At 45.9% G+C, this 13,481-nt stretch overlaps 1 protein-coding gene across 1 annotated transcript in view; it reads left to right on the top strand.

Moving 5' to 3' along the window:
- LOC115464634 (transmembrane protease serine 12-like) overlaps positions 1 to 13,481 on the top strand; it is a 234,958-nt gene that overhangs the window by 214,443 nt on the left and 7,034 nt on the right. The gene's annotated exons all lie outside the window — the stretch shown is intronic.

Genomic DNA, 13,481 nt, shown 5'->3' with positions numbered 1-13,481 from the left:
AGCCAATACCCAAGGTAAAATCAGAAGTTGGACAAAAATTCGAACTGAACTCAAGAGCTGGACCGGGACTGGCATCAGAATCCTGATGGGAACTAGAAGTCTGAACAGGAGCTGAACCGGGACTGGAACCCGGACGGGAATTGAGCCAAACCAGGGCTGGACCCTGGAGCGGAATCAGCATCTTGGCTGGAACTGGAACTCGGAGCGGAATCAGCTTCTTGGCTGGAACTGAAACTCGGAGCAAACTCAGCATCTTGGCTGGAACTGGAACTCGGAGCGGACTCAGCATCTTGGCTGGAACTGGAACTCGGAATAGGCTTGGCCAGAAGCGCCACTCGAACTGGAATCGGAGGCTCAGCTAGAGGCGCCAGTCGGACTGGAATCAGAATCTTGGCTGGCAGTGCCACTCGGACTAGCATCAGAAGCTTGGCTGGAAGCGCCCCTTGGGCTGGGCTCAGAAGCTTGGCTGGACGCGCCCCTCGGGCTGGACTGGAACGAATTTCTAAGACGCCTCCTTTCGGCGTTGGCTTCAGGAGTAATCCGCAGGGCAGGATCCAAGAGAAGACTGCGGCAGTACTCAAAGTGCGTGATAGAAGGATCAATAGCAGAAACTGGATTTATCTGGACTCCAAGCCGCTGGGCACGCCTTCTCTCACCTACAGCTTCAGGAGTATTTTTCAAAGCTGGATCAAAACAAAGTTTATCACGGTACTCTTGGAGCATCATCTCATCATTAAGGGCAGTAACTGAAGAAAAAATCATGGGCTGGACGCCCAGACTGGCATCAGGAGCTGAACCGGGACTGGGACCCGGACTGGAGGCAAAGTCTTGACTGGAATCAGAAACCGGACTGGGACCTAGACTGGAATCAGAAGTCGAACCGGGACTGAGACCCGGACTGGTATTAGAGTCTTGAATGGAACTAGAAGACTGAACAGGAGCTGAACTGCAACTGGAACTCAAACTGCTCTGCAAAAACTGCTGATGAGCCCTGGGCTTGGGAGTTCCACAACTCCTTCTTTCGACGTCAGCCTCAGGAGTATCCCGCAGGGCTGGATCCAAGAGAAGTCTGCAGTGGTACTCGACGAGCATGATAGAAGGATCAATATCAGAAACTGGGTTTACAGAGAGCCGAAGCCCCTAGACACGCTCTCTCTCTCAGCTGCAGCTTCAGGAGTATTCTTCAAGGCTGGATCAAGGAAAAGTTTATCACGGTACTCCTGGAGCGTCATAAAACTACTAAGAGCAGAAACTGAGGTGGGACCGGAATCCAAACTGGAACTAGGAGTGAAGCCCGGGCTGAAACCCAGATTGTCCACAGAAAAAAAAATCTTGGGCTGAAAGCCCAGCTGGAAGGATTTTGCCGAGCTCATGGCCTTTGCATTCTGTCACCTCAGGTTCAAAACATACAGTCACTAGAACGTGAGCCCTTAGGCTACTGTCGAGGAGCGGCAGCAGCAGGCAGAAACCCCCAGCCGGGACTGGGCAAACAAGCAAGGCTGGAGCTGGAATCTTGGAATGGACTTGGCCAGAATGACAGGACTGGAACTGCGGCCGTAGGCAGACAATGCTGGAACCACAGGACTGGGATAACAGGAGGCAAACAGGACTGGAGCAGCTCCGGGTTTCACCTGCTCTGACTGCCGTTCCCCAGAGGTTGAGCCCCTAGGTGCGGGTGGCCTGCAGGACTTACAGGATGGAGCTGGACTGGATCAGGATTCAAAGACAGACTAGGCAGACAGGGCGTACATAGAGGCTTGGCAGAAGCAGGGTTCAGGATATACACAAGCTGGGCAGAAGCAGGGTTCAGGATATACATACAAGCTGGGCAGAAGCAGGGGTTCCAAACAGAGGGAAGAAAGCTGAAAGCAGACAGGGTAGAACAGGAGCAGACCACCTGCACAGCAGAGAGCTAATTAGGGACAATGCTGGTTACTGCAGACACTCAGTGACAGACCAGGGCTCCACACACAGGCAACAGAACAGAACCAAGACTGAAGGCTGACAAGCCACCACAAACGTAGGTACAGACACAAGAACCAAGGCTGAGGGCTGCAAGGCAGCCACAAACAGGAACACAGACAGTGAACAATGCAAACAGAAGGACTGGAAGCCCACAGACAAGAGCAAGACAAAGCAGAAGGGCAAGCGCCCACAGAACAAGGCTAGGTAAACCATGCAACAGCATACCGACTAACCTGACGACCCTTAGCAATTCAAAGGCCATGAATGCAAGTATACCATTTCCTTATAAAGACTGTCACTGATGATGTCACCTACTGCAGGACAGGAGCAGGGAACACACTGACACCAAAGAGAGGCTTGGAACACACATGAAGTGAGCACACAGGAAAGACAGGAGTCATCTCGGAAGCTGAACAAGGAGCCATCTCGGAAGCTGAACAGACAGGAGCCATCTTGGAAACTGAACATCGGGAAATAAGGTGAGTAAAAGAGGATTCACGACCACAGTCATGACAGCTGGCAAAAGAATCAGTTGGGCCACTAGATGATCAAGGGGCATAGGGGGTACTCAGGGAAGATAAGGCCATAGTAGAGAGATTACATGACTTCTTTGCTTCAGTCTTCACAAAGGAAGATGTGGGAGAGATACCTGTGCCAGAAATGGTATTCATTGCTGACGAGTCAGAGAAACGGAATCAAATCTCTGTAAACCTCGAAGATGTAATGAGGCAATTTGACAAATTGAAGAGTTGCAAATCGCTTGGACCGGATAGTATACATCCCAGAGTACTGATAGAGTTGAAAAATGTACTTGCAGAACTATTATTAGTAATATGTAATTTATCTTTAAAATCGAGCATGGTACTGGAAGATTGGAGGGTGGCCAATGTAATGTCAGTATTTAAAAAGGGTTCCAGAGGTGATCCGGGAAATTATAGACTGGTGAACCAGATGTTGGTGCTGGGCAAAATGGTAGAGACTATTATAAGGAACAAAAATTATATAGCATATACATAAGCATGGATTAGTGAGAGAGAGCCAACATGGATTTAGTGAGTTGAAATCTTTCCTAACCAACCTACTACATTTCTTTGAAGGGGTGAACAAACGTGGATAAAGGTGAACTGGTTGATATTGTGTATCTGGATTTTCAAAAGGCATTTGACAAAGTACCTCATAGGCAGAGGCTTAGCCAGGTTTTGATCTCAGGGGGAGCAGACTTTTATAAAATAGGTGCCGGTTGGTGTCAGCTAGACAACAGTGTCTGTGTTGTTGCTCAGGGGCTGTGGCAGGCAATGATTAATACAGACTGTCTCTGTTGCGTCCTGCCTACAAGGAAACAGTAAGTTACATCAGTAGGCAGGATGCAGAAGAGGTCCCTGGACTGGCCAGAGCAGGCAACCTGTCTTCTTAACTTCAAATAAAAATATTCAAATCATGACTATCACCTCAGGAATAGCACACCCAGTCCTTCCACTGCTAGACACCTTGTTTAAATCAGATGGGCTTTTGTTTGTGTGGCGACAGGATGTGAAGAACACTAGTCTTGAGCATTTTTATCTTGGGTGACCTTTAGTGGCCCTTGCCCCAGAGCCTACTTTCAAATAGGGCTAGACACTTTGTGAAATAACACAAACCCCTGCAAAAAGACCCACAACCTATACTGAAAACTTACTACACCAAAACAGCCCTAATCCACCTATGAAAAGACAATGCTATAAATATTACAGTGGGACCTAGAGAAGTGTTTCCCTAGGTGGTCCTGGAGTACCCCCTTGCCATTCAAGTTTTCAGGCTATCCAAAATGAATTTGCATGAAAAAGATTTGTATGTAATGGAGGAAGTATATGCAAATCAATGTCATGCATATTTATTGTGGATAGCCTGAAAACCTGACTGGCAAGGGGGTACTCCAGAACTGCCCTAGAACACAAAACTTACCACACCATAACAGCACTAAACCACCTATCAAAAGACAGTGCTATATATATTACACTGGGCTCTGGAGCACCAATATACCTACTATTGGGAAACTGGAACAAGCTGCACTGTTACACATTCCTACATAGATACTACATGCAGGCAGAATCCTTCACCTCAGTCACACATGCAGAACATGGACAGACCGTCATCTATATAACATAAAAGTAGAAATACTGGGTCAGACCAATGGTCCATCTAGCCCAGTATCCTGTTTCCAATGTGGCCAACCCAGGTCACAAGCACCTGGCAGAAACCCAAATTGTGACTACATTCCATGCTACCAATCTAATGTAGAATAGGGAGCCACAAAAAAAACCCCAAAAAAACAACAACAAAAATTGAAATAGAGACCCCCTGCCCAAGGAAGACTCTAAACAGTGCAATACTGGTAAAAAAAAAAAAAAACAGACAAATGCATTTTCTCCTGTACTTCGCAAAATAAAAATAGAAAAAATGTACATTTTACAAAGCAGGTACATCTCAGTGCTTACAAAATATTAAATAAAAATAATTTTTTTCTACCTTTGTTGTCTGGAAATAGTCTTTTTTTTCCATGTTCCATGAGTCAGCCTTACAAATTCTTTTCCAGGTTGACCTTTCCATTTCTTCTCTCGCTTCCTGTCTTCTTCCTTTTGTTCTCTACATCTGTTTGGCACTGATCTTTCGTTTTATGTCCCCACTATCAAATAGCTGTGTATAGAGCTGCCAAGTGATCCAGTTCCAGAAGAGAGATTTTTCAACCAGCCCTAGTGTGAACTCACATCCCAAATTCATGTGGGATTTGCAGTCCCTGATTCTACCCATCAAAATCTGTGCTGCAGTACATCCAAAATGACTTAAGAAAATGCACTCGGACCCCTCTACTGTTGTTTGAACAATTTATTTTCTCATTTGCTTTGGTTCCACTATCTCTTTTCTGTTTTTCTCTGTTTCTTCTGCCTTTACAGGGTCTATTGCCCATCTGACATTTCTTCTGTCTCCAAGTGCACCATCCTTTTTTCCTCTGCACCACTATTTGTCCTGTCCCCATCTCCCCCCTTTTTCAGCACAAGCCTACCTGGTCTCCTCATCTCCCACTTTCTAGCATCTGGTGTCCCCCCCTCTCCCTTTTTCTAACACTGTCTTGTATCCCCATCTTCCCCCTTTTTTCAGCATTACCCCTGTTACCATTTCCCCCTTTTCTAGCATTACCTCTTTGTCCCCATCTCACCCATTTTTCACCATTATCCCCATATCCCCTTCCAGTGGTGCCCCTCTGTGTCCCTATCTCTTCCTCCCCTTTCCAGTAGTGCCCTCTTTGTGTCCCTATCACCTTCCCCTCCCATGTGATAATCTTTGAATAACTGTCTATACTTATGGCTATGATTTCTAAACATGTGGTATCAATAAAGAACAAACTTTTAAATGCCCAGTTGGGTATATAGGCTAATCTCAACTTTGTTAAATGTTTCAGACACATCCATCTATTTATTCCCATGATATAACTAAATTCTATTATTCTGTCGCACTGTATTTTCAAATGTAAGCCACACTGAATCCAACTTTGCTTGGGATAATGTATGATATAAATATTTTTTTAATCCTTTATCCTCCACAGTTTAAGGCACTGCCTATCCTGCTGGATAGTGATGGCACAAGGAAAGCAAGTTTGGTCCAGTGAAGACTAACTCAAAATAACTTATTCCTTAGCTGGGCCCTAGTATTACCATATTCTACCACCAACAATAATTTTTGATGCTGTTTTAGTGATACTCAACTGTTATTTCTTTACTCCTCCAGCTTCCACTCCAGTCAATTAAACCTCCCCCCCTGGGCAGCTTTCTCCAGCCCCCCTCCCCCTGGGCAGCTTTCTCCCTTCTCCAGCTCCCCCCCCCCCCCCCCGGCAGCTTTCCCCTTCTCCGGCCCCCAGCCCACCCCCCCACCCCCCCAGAAGCTTTCTCCCTTCTATTTTAGTTTTAAACAATTTTATTGATGACCTATCACAGACAATACAATATTCATACGCTATGTTCAAGATACATCAGGAAACAAATGAACAACTTGTAATCACAACATAGAGGTAGCCATCACTTTTCTCTTTAGCTTCCTCCCTCTCTACTCCCAGCTATTTCTCTTTTGTATCCCACATTTTCCCACATATTTGCAGGCTCAATGTGGCTTACAATGTTCTGCCCTGGCTATTGCCATGGCTGAATAGAAATACAATTAATAATAACACAAGAATATGAGTAACATAGAGGGGCATAATCGAACGTCGCCGGCCAAATAGATCGCTGGCGATCTATGTTGGCGGCGGCGCTACAGCTGGCCGGAACCGTATTATCGAAAAAGATGGCCGGCCATCTTTTTTTTTTTCGATAATACGGTTTAGCCCGGCCAAATGCCGTGGAGTTCGGCGGGTTTGAGATGGGCGGGTTTGTTTTTCAGCGATAATGGAAAGTTATGTCGGCCATCTCAAACCCCGGCCAAATTCAAGGCATTTGGTCATGGGAGGAGCCAGCTTTTTTAGTGCACTGGCCCCCCTGACATGCCAGGACACCAACCATCCACCCTAGGGGTCACTGCGGTGGACTTCAGAAAAGCTCCCCCGTGCATAGCTCCCTTACTTTGGGAGCTGAGCCCCCCAAACCCACTACCCACAAATGTACTGCACCCACTAAAATTGCTCCAGGGACCTGCATACAGCCTCTAGGACTTATTGCTGCTGTATAACTTTGGCACACCAGTTCACACCTGAAGACTAATCTCTCTGAAAAAGTCCTTTCTTGAAATAACCACGTTTACTCATAGTTAACTGCAGATCAGAGGTTGTGCCCCACTGGCAAAGAGTCCCCTGGTACTAAGATTAGCAGTAGGTCAGAGCTGGCACAATGGTGTACAATGCCCTCTTTCAGCACCATGCAAGGTAAGAGCTACGTTCTCTAACGTGGGTAACACAGGAAAGGGAACTAAAACTGGCTTACAAAAATGGCCACTACCGCATGGACTACAACAGGAAACAAAACAGGGCACACTCTGACCCAGTTAGCAGGGGGGAAAAGCACCATGGGAGTAGAGCCCAGTACCCTACACCCACCACAATGCATTGCTAATGTGACTCTGCAGGGCACCTAACAGAAAAGGTGTTACACTCACCCGAGAGCCACATTGCAACCAGGGAAAGGCTGTCGGAGGATACAACACATTCTGCTGTCATGGAGGTGGGTACGGCATTTGAGGCTGGCAGAAAAGGTTTTTAGTTTTATTTTTTTTAGTTTGGAAGGGGATTGGTGACCACTGGGGGAGTATGGGGAGGTCATACCCCATTTCCTCCAGTGGTCATCTGGTCAGTTGGAGCACCTTTTTGAGGCTTGGTCATGAAAATAAAAGGACCAAGTAAAGCCGGCGAAATACTGCTTAATGCCGCTTTTTTTTTTTTCCATTATCGGCGAAAGCCGGCCCTCTGGTAGCCACGCCCATGTCCCGCCTTCGCTAATCTACCGACACGCCCCCTTGAACTTTCACCGGCAAAGCGGCGATGCTGTCAAAAATGCCGCTTTTGATTATACCGATTTCGCCGCTTTTAAGAAAACGCCGGCCATCTCCCGATTTGTGTCGGAAGATGGCCGGCGATCACTTTCATAAGCTGGATAGTGGAATAAAATGTTAGGTATAACATTCTCCAGCCCCCCCCCCACCCCCGGGCAGCTTTCTCCCTTCTCCAGCCGCCCCCCCCCCCCCCTCCCAAGCGTTGCATCGTTCACCTTCTCTTCTGCCCGTCTCTCCCGTCCACGTGGTCACTTTTTACTTCCCTGAAGCCGCCTTCCTCCTGCGCAGCACCACACCAGCGATTCACAATCGGCCTTCTGCCAGCGTCGGGGCCTCTCAGGCGCGTCCCGCCTACTCTATTGCAACTTCCTGTTTTCCGCAGAGGTGGGACACGCCTGAGGAGAGGCCCCGATGCTGGCAGAAGGCTGACTGAATCGCTGATGCTGTGCTGCGCAGGAGGGAGAAGGCTTCATTTATAAATGATCTAGAGATGGGAATAATTAGTGAGGTAATTAAATTTGATGATGACACAAAGTTATTTAAATTTGTTAAATCACAAAAGGATTGTGAAAAATTGCAAGAAGACCTTGCGAGACTGGGCATCCAAATGTCAGATGACATTTAATGTGAGCACGTACAAAGTGATGCATGTGGGAAAGAGGAACCCAAACTATAGCTACGTGATGAAATGTTCCACATTAGGGGTGCTGACAAGGAAAAGGATCTAGATGTCATCATTGAGAATACTTTGAAACCCTCTGCTCAGTCTGCACTGGCGGCTAAGAAAGCAAATAGAATGTTAAGTATTATTAGGAATGGAAAGCAAAAATGTGAATGTTATAATGCCTTTGTATCAGTGGCGTAGGAAGGGGGGGCGGTCCGCCCCGGGTGCATGCGCTGGGGGGGGGGGGGTGTCGGCTCACTGGTTCCCTGCTCTTTCTGCCCCGGATCCGAGGCAGAGAAAGCAGGGATGCAGCTCCCAGTGACGTGCACTGGGGGCGGATCGGCCTTCCCGCCTGCCCCCCACTGAAAGGTAGGGTGCGTTTCGGGGGGGGGGCGCTCCAGAGGGGGGGCGCACAGCGGCGACCCGCCCCGGGTGTCAGGCACCCTCGCTACGGCACTGCTTTGTATTGTTCCAAGTTATGATTGCACCTCGAATACTGTGTGCAGTTCTGATCACTGCAAGTCAAGAAAGTTATAGTGAAATTAGAAAAGGTACAGAGAAGGGCAACGAAAATGATAACGGGGATGGGACAACTTCCCTATAAGAAAAGGCTAACGTGACTAGGGCTCTTCAGCTTGGAGAAGAGACAGCTGAGGGGTAGATGTGATAGAGATCTATAAAATAATGAGTGGAATGGAATGGGTGGACGTGAATTGCTTGTTTACTCTTTCCAAAAATCGTAAGCACAATGAAGCTATTAAGTAGTAAATTTAAAACAAATCGGAGAGGGGGAGTAGACAAGTAATAGTCTGATGGGTATAGCAGTGTTGTTGGGGGGGGGGGGAGTGGGGGACTTATTACGAACTATGGAGGATAACGGTGAACATTACTATTGTGTGGTTATGACATGTTACCTAAAGAGGTTCAAATGGAATTGGCAGACTGCAATGTAAATGTTGAATTATTAAGATAAATTGTTGAACCATAAAAGGGTGGGGAGCTATAAGAGTCCAGGCTCTCTACGCTTCTTTTGAATGAGGATGGTTACAGCAATAGAGGGGGGAGGATGAGTTTTAGTTGTTTGCAATACGCTTAAAAGTACATCAATGGTGTGGCATATAATCTGGGGGGGTAGGGTGGGGGGCGGAGTTGGAGAGGAAGGGGGGGGAAATGTTAAATATTTTGATGATGCGATTTTCGCCCTGTTGGTATTCTGTTTGTCTTGTTTCTCAATTGATATATATTGAAATGGTTGACGGTCATTTTTATTATATCATCCATAAAAAATTGTTGAAACATAAAAAAAAATGCTGAACATAATATAGAGGGGCAGGGTGGGGTTAAATTGTTAAAAGTTTGATGACGAAATGTATCATTTGGTCCTTATTGTATATCTTTTCATATTTGAACCTCTGTGTATGAATATTGTGGCTGTTTTTTTTCTTTTTCTTTTGTCATCAATAAAAATGTTGAAATATAAAACAAATCGGAGAAAATATTTCTTTACTCAACATGTAATTAAACTCTGGAATTCGTTGCCAGAGAATGTGGTAAAAAAGGTTTGGATAACTTCCTAAAAGAAACGTCCATAAGCCATTGTTAAGGTGGACTTGGGGAAAATCCATTGCTTATTTCTAAGATAAGCAGCATAAAATCTGTTTTACTCTTTTGGGATCTTGCCAGGTACTTGTAACCTGGATTGACCACTGTTGGGAACAGGATACTGGGCTTGAAGGACCTTCAGTCTTGTCCCAGTATGGCAACACTTATGTTTTTATATTCATCAACAATCCTCCCAGCTCTTTGTATCCGTTGATCCTAACAGTTGGAAATTCCCATCACCAAGCGTACAATCTCTACTTGGGTGGCTGACACTGGATTGGATTGAATTTATTGATTTAATGTACTGTTGTATACTGACGTGTCCGAGCGGTTTACAACAAGCTCAGGCTGGACTGACCCTTAATGGCTCTGTCACCACTCATAATGTACGAGCTGTGGCGGCCTCAGTAGCCCATTTCTGCTGTTCCTCTATTCAGGACATTTTCAATGCGGCTGTGTGGTCTTCTGTTCACACTTTTACAGCTTACCACTTTTCTGGACCATTATTCCAGGCGGGATAGCAGGTTTGGACAAGCTGTTCTGCAGAATCTTTTTACTGTTTAAAATCCAACTCCACCCTCTGGCCCATTTTCTGGCCCACCATGCTCACTATTTGCTTGACTGTCAGAATATACTTTTCCTGTGAGCCTGGTAGCTAGTGATTCCCATTTGTGAGAATATCATGCCTGCTTGTCCTCGGAGAAAGCTAAGTTGCTTACCTGTAGCAGGTGTTCGAGGATAACAGACATATATTCTCACAACCTGACCACTTCCCCTTGGAGTTGTCTTCTTAGCTTTAACACTGTACTGCCGGTTGGGCAGGAGGGCTCCCGCACATGTGCATTGTGCACTGTGTTAAAGATTTAGTGGCAGTATATTTTGGCAGTGTCTACACCAGGCTCTGTCAAATGATGTCACCCATTTGTGAGAATATATGCCTTCTGTCCTCGAAGAACACCTGCTACAGGTGAGTAACTTAGCTTTTGGGTTCCTCTTTCCCATATGCATAACTTTTGTATTTAATCACATTAAATGTCAGTCTGCCATTTGGATGGCCAAACTCCCAGTCTTGTAAGTCCTCTTGCAATTTTTCGCAATTGTTTTGTGATTTAACAACTTTGATTAACTTAGTGTCATCAGCAAATTTTATTACCTCACTAGTTATTCCCATCTCTAGATCATTTATAAATATGTTAAAACGTTGTGGCCAACACTCCCCTGCTTCCTCTTCCACCTCGAACCTCCCCTATATTCAGGTTCTCCCTAATCTCCTGTTTTACCTCCCCCATATCCAACATCTCCCATTCTACCCCCCTCATATCCAGCATCTTGCCCAGTCTCCCCTTTTATTCTTCTGCCCAGCATCTTAGCTCTCATCCCTGTCTTATGTGCCAGAGGCCTGAGACTAAAACAGAAAAATAACAGCGCCAAGCCTTGGAATCTGCATATGTGTGCTCAACATCTTTCAGTTCTTCCTCCTCCAACGTGACGTATTAGAGAGGGCTGGACTAGCAGATGCTGAGCACACGCACAGGTTTCAAAGTCCCATGCTGCTATTTTTTTTTCTGCTACATCTGTCCCATTGATAAGAGTGAGTTCTGCTTTCTGGTCTTGGCAGAGGAGGTGGCCCCTTCATTGAGCAGCCCCTAGCTTTTTGCTCGGCATGGTCAATGGTAGCTTCACCTCTGTTTGTGGCCCCTGCTGTAGAATCATAATAGTTCAGAAGCACTTATTATGTTTTTAACCAAGTGGAAAAGCATGCATGTATGTATTTATATGTTGTCTCTGACCTAGAGAGGTGTAAGGTGGGGCCGAATGAATGGAGAAGTACCCAAACAAACTTTCTGTTGGTTTGGAAAGCATACTCATTTGATGTCACTGTCTACAAATGTAAAAAGGATAGATTTTACAGTTTAATGGCAGGATACCACAGTCTCATGCAACAGGTGCCATGCTTCTTCATCATTAGTCGGCAGTACACATAGCAATTAGTGATTGCCTGGGACCCTGCCAAGAACAAGATCATACCTGGTCCTTTATTTTCAACTCTAGGAGACCAAGGGAAAGAAATCCACACACACACACCCCACCAATATAAATAAATATACAGTGGGGGAAATAAGTATTTGATCCCTTGCTGATTTTGTAAGTTTGCCCACTGACAAAGACATGAGCAGCCCATAATTGAAGGGTAGGTTATTGGTAACAGTGAGAGATAGCACATCACAAATTAAATCCGGAAAATCACATTGTGGAAAGTATATGAATTTATTTGCATTCTGCAGAGGGAAATAAGTATTTAATCCCTCTGGCAAACAAGACCTAATACTTGGTGGCAAAACCCTTGTTGGCAAGCACAGCGGTCAGACGTCTTCTGTAGTTGATGATGAGGTTTGCACACATGTCAGGAGGAATTTTGGTCCACTCCTCTTTGCAGATCATCTCTAAATCATTAAGAGTTCTGGGCTGTCGCTTGGCAACTCGCAGCTTCAGCTCCCTCCATAAGTTTTCAATGGGATTAAGGTCTGGTGACTGGCTAGGCCACTCCATGACCCTAATGTGCTTCTTCCTGAGCCACTCCTTTGTTGCCTTGGCTGTATGTTTTGGGTCATTGTCGTGCTGGAAGACCCAGCCACGACCCATTTTAAGGCCCTGGCGGAGGGAAGGAGGTTGTCACTCAGAATTGTACGGTACATGGCCCCATCCATTCTCCCATTGATGCGGTGAAGTAGTCCTGTGCCCTTAGCAGAGAAACACCCCCAAAACATAACATTTCCACCTCCATGCTTGACAGTGGGGACGGTGTTCTTTGGGTCATAGGCAGCATTTCTCTTCCTCCAAACACGGCGAGTTGAGTTCATGCCAAAGAGCTCAATTTTTGTCTCATCTGACCACAGTACCTTCTCCCAATCACTCTCGGCATCATCCAGGTGTTCACTGGCAAACTTCAGACGGGCCGTCACATGTGCCTTCCGGAGCAGGGGGACCTTGCGGGCACTGCAGGATTGCAATCCGTTATGTCGTAATGTGTTACCAATGGTTTTCGTGGTGACAGTGGTCCCAGCTGCCTTGAGATCATTGACAAGTTCCCACCCTTGTAGTTGTAGGCTGATTTCTAACCTTCCTCATGATCAAGGATACCCCACGAGGTGAGATTTTGCGTGGAGCCCCAGATCTTTGTCGATTGACAGTCATTTTGTACTTCTTCCATTTTCTTACTATGGCACCAACAGTTGTCTCCTTCTCGCCCAGCGTCTTACTGATGGTTTTGTAGCCCATTCCAGCCTTGTGCAGGTGTATGATCTTGTCCCTGACATCCTTAGACAGCTCCTTGCTCTTGGCCATTTTGTAGAGGTTAGAGTCTGACTGATTCACTGAGTCTGTGGACAGGTGTCTTTCATACAGGTGACCATTGCCGACAGCTGTCTGTCATGCAGGTAACGAGTTGATTTGGAGCATCTACCTGGTCTGTAGGGGCCAGATCTCTTACTGGTTGGTGGGGGATCAAATACTTATTTCCCTCTGCAGAATGCAAATAAATTCATATACTTTCCACAATGTGATTTTCCGGATTTAATTTGTGATGTGCTATCTCTCACTGTTACCAATAACCTACCCTTCAATTATGGGCTGCTCATGTCTTTGTCAGTGGGCAAACTTACAAAATCAGCAAGGGATCAAATACTTATTTCCCCCACTGTATATATATATATATATATATATATATATACACACACAC

The sequence above is a fragment of the Microcaecilia unicolor genome, chromosome 3 (genome assembly GCF_901765095.1).
Source record: "Microcaecilia unicolor chromosome 3, aMicUni1.1, whole genome shotgun sequence".
Lineage (NCBI taxonomy): Eukaryota > Metazoa > Chordata > Amphibia > Gymnophiona > Siphonopidae > Microcaecilia > Microcaecilia unicolor.
Note: the sequence above shows the minus strand (reverse complement) of the source record. Positions and strands in the feature narration are given on the sequence as shown.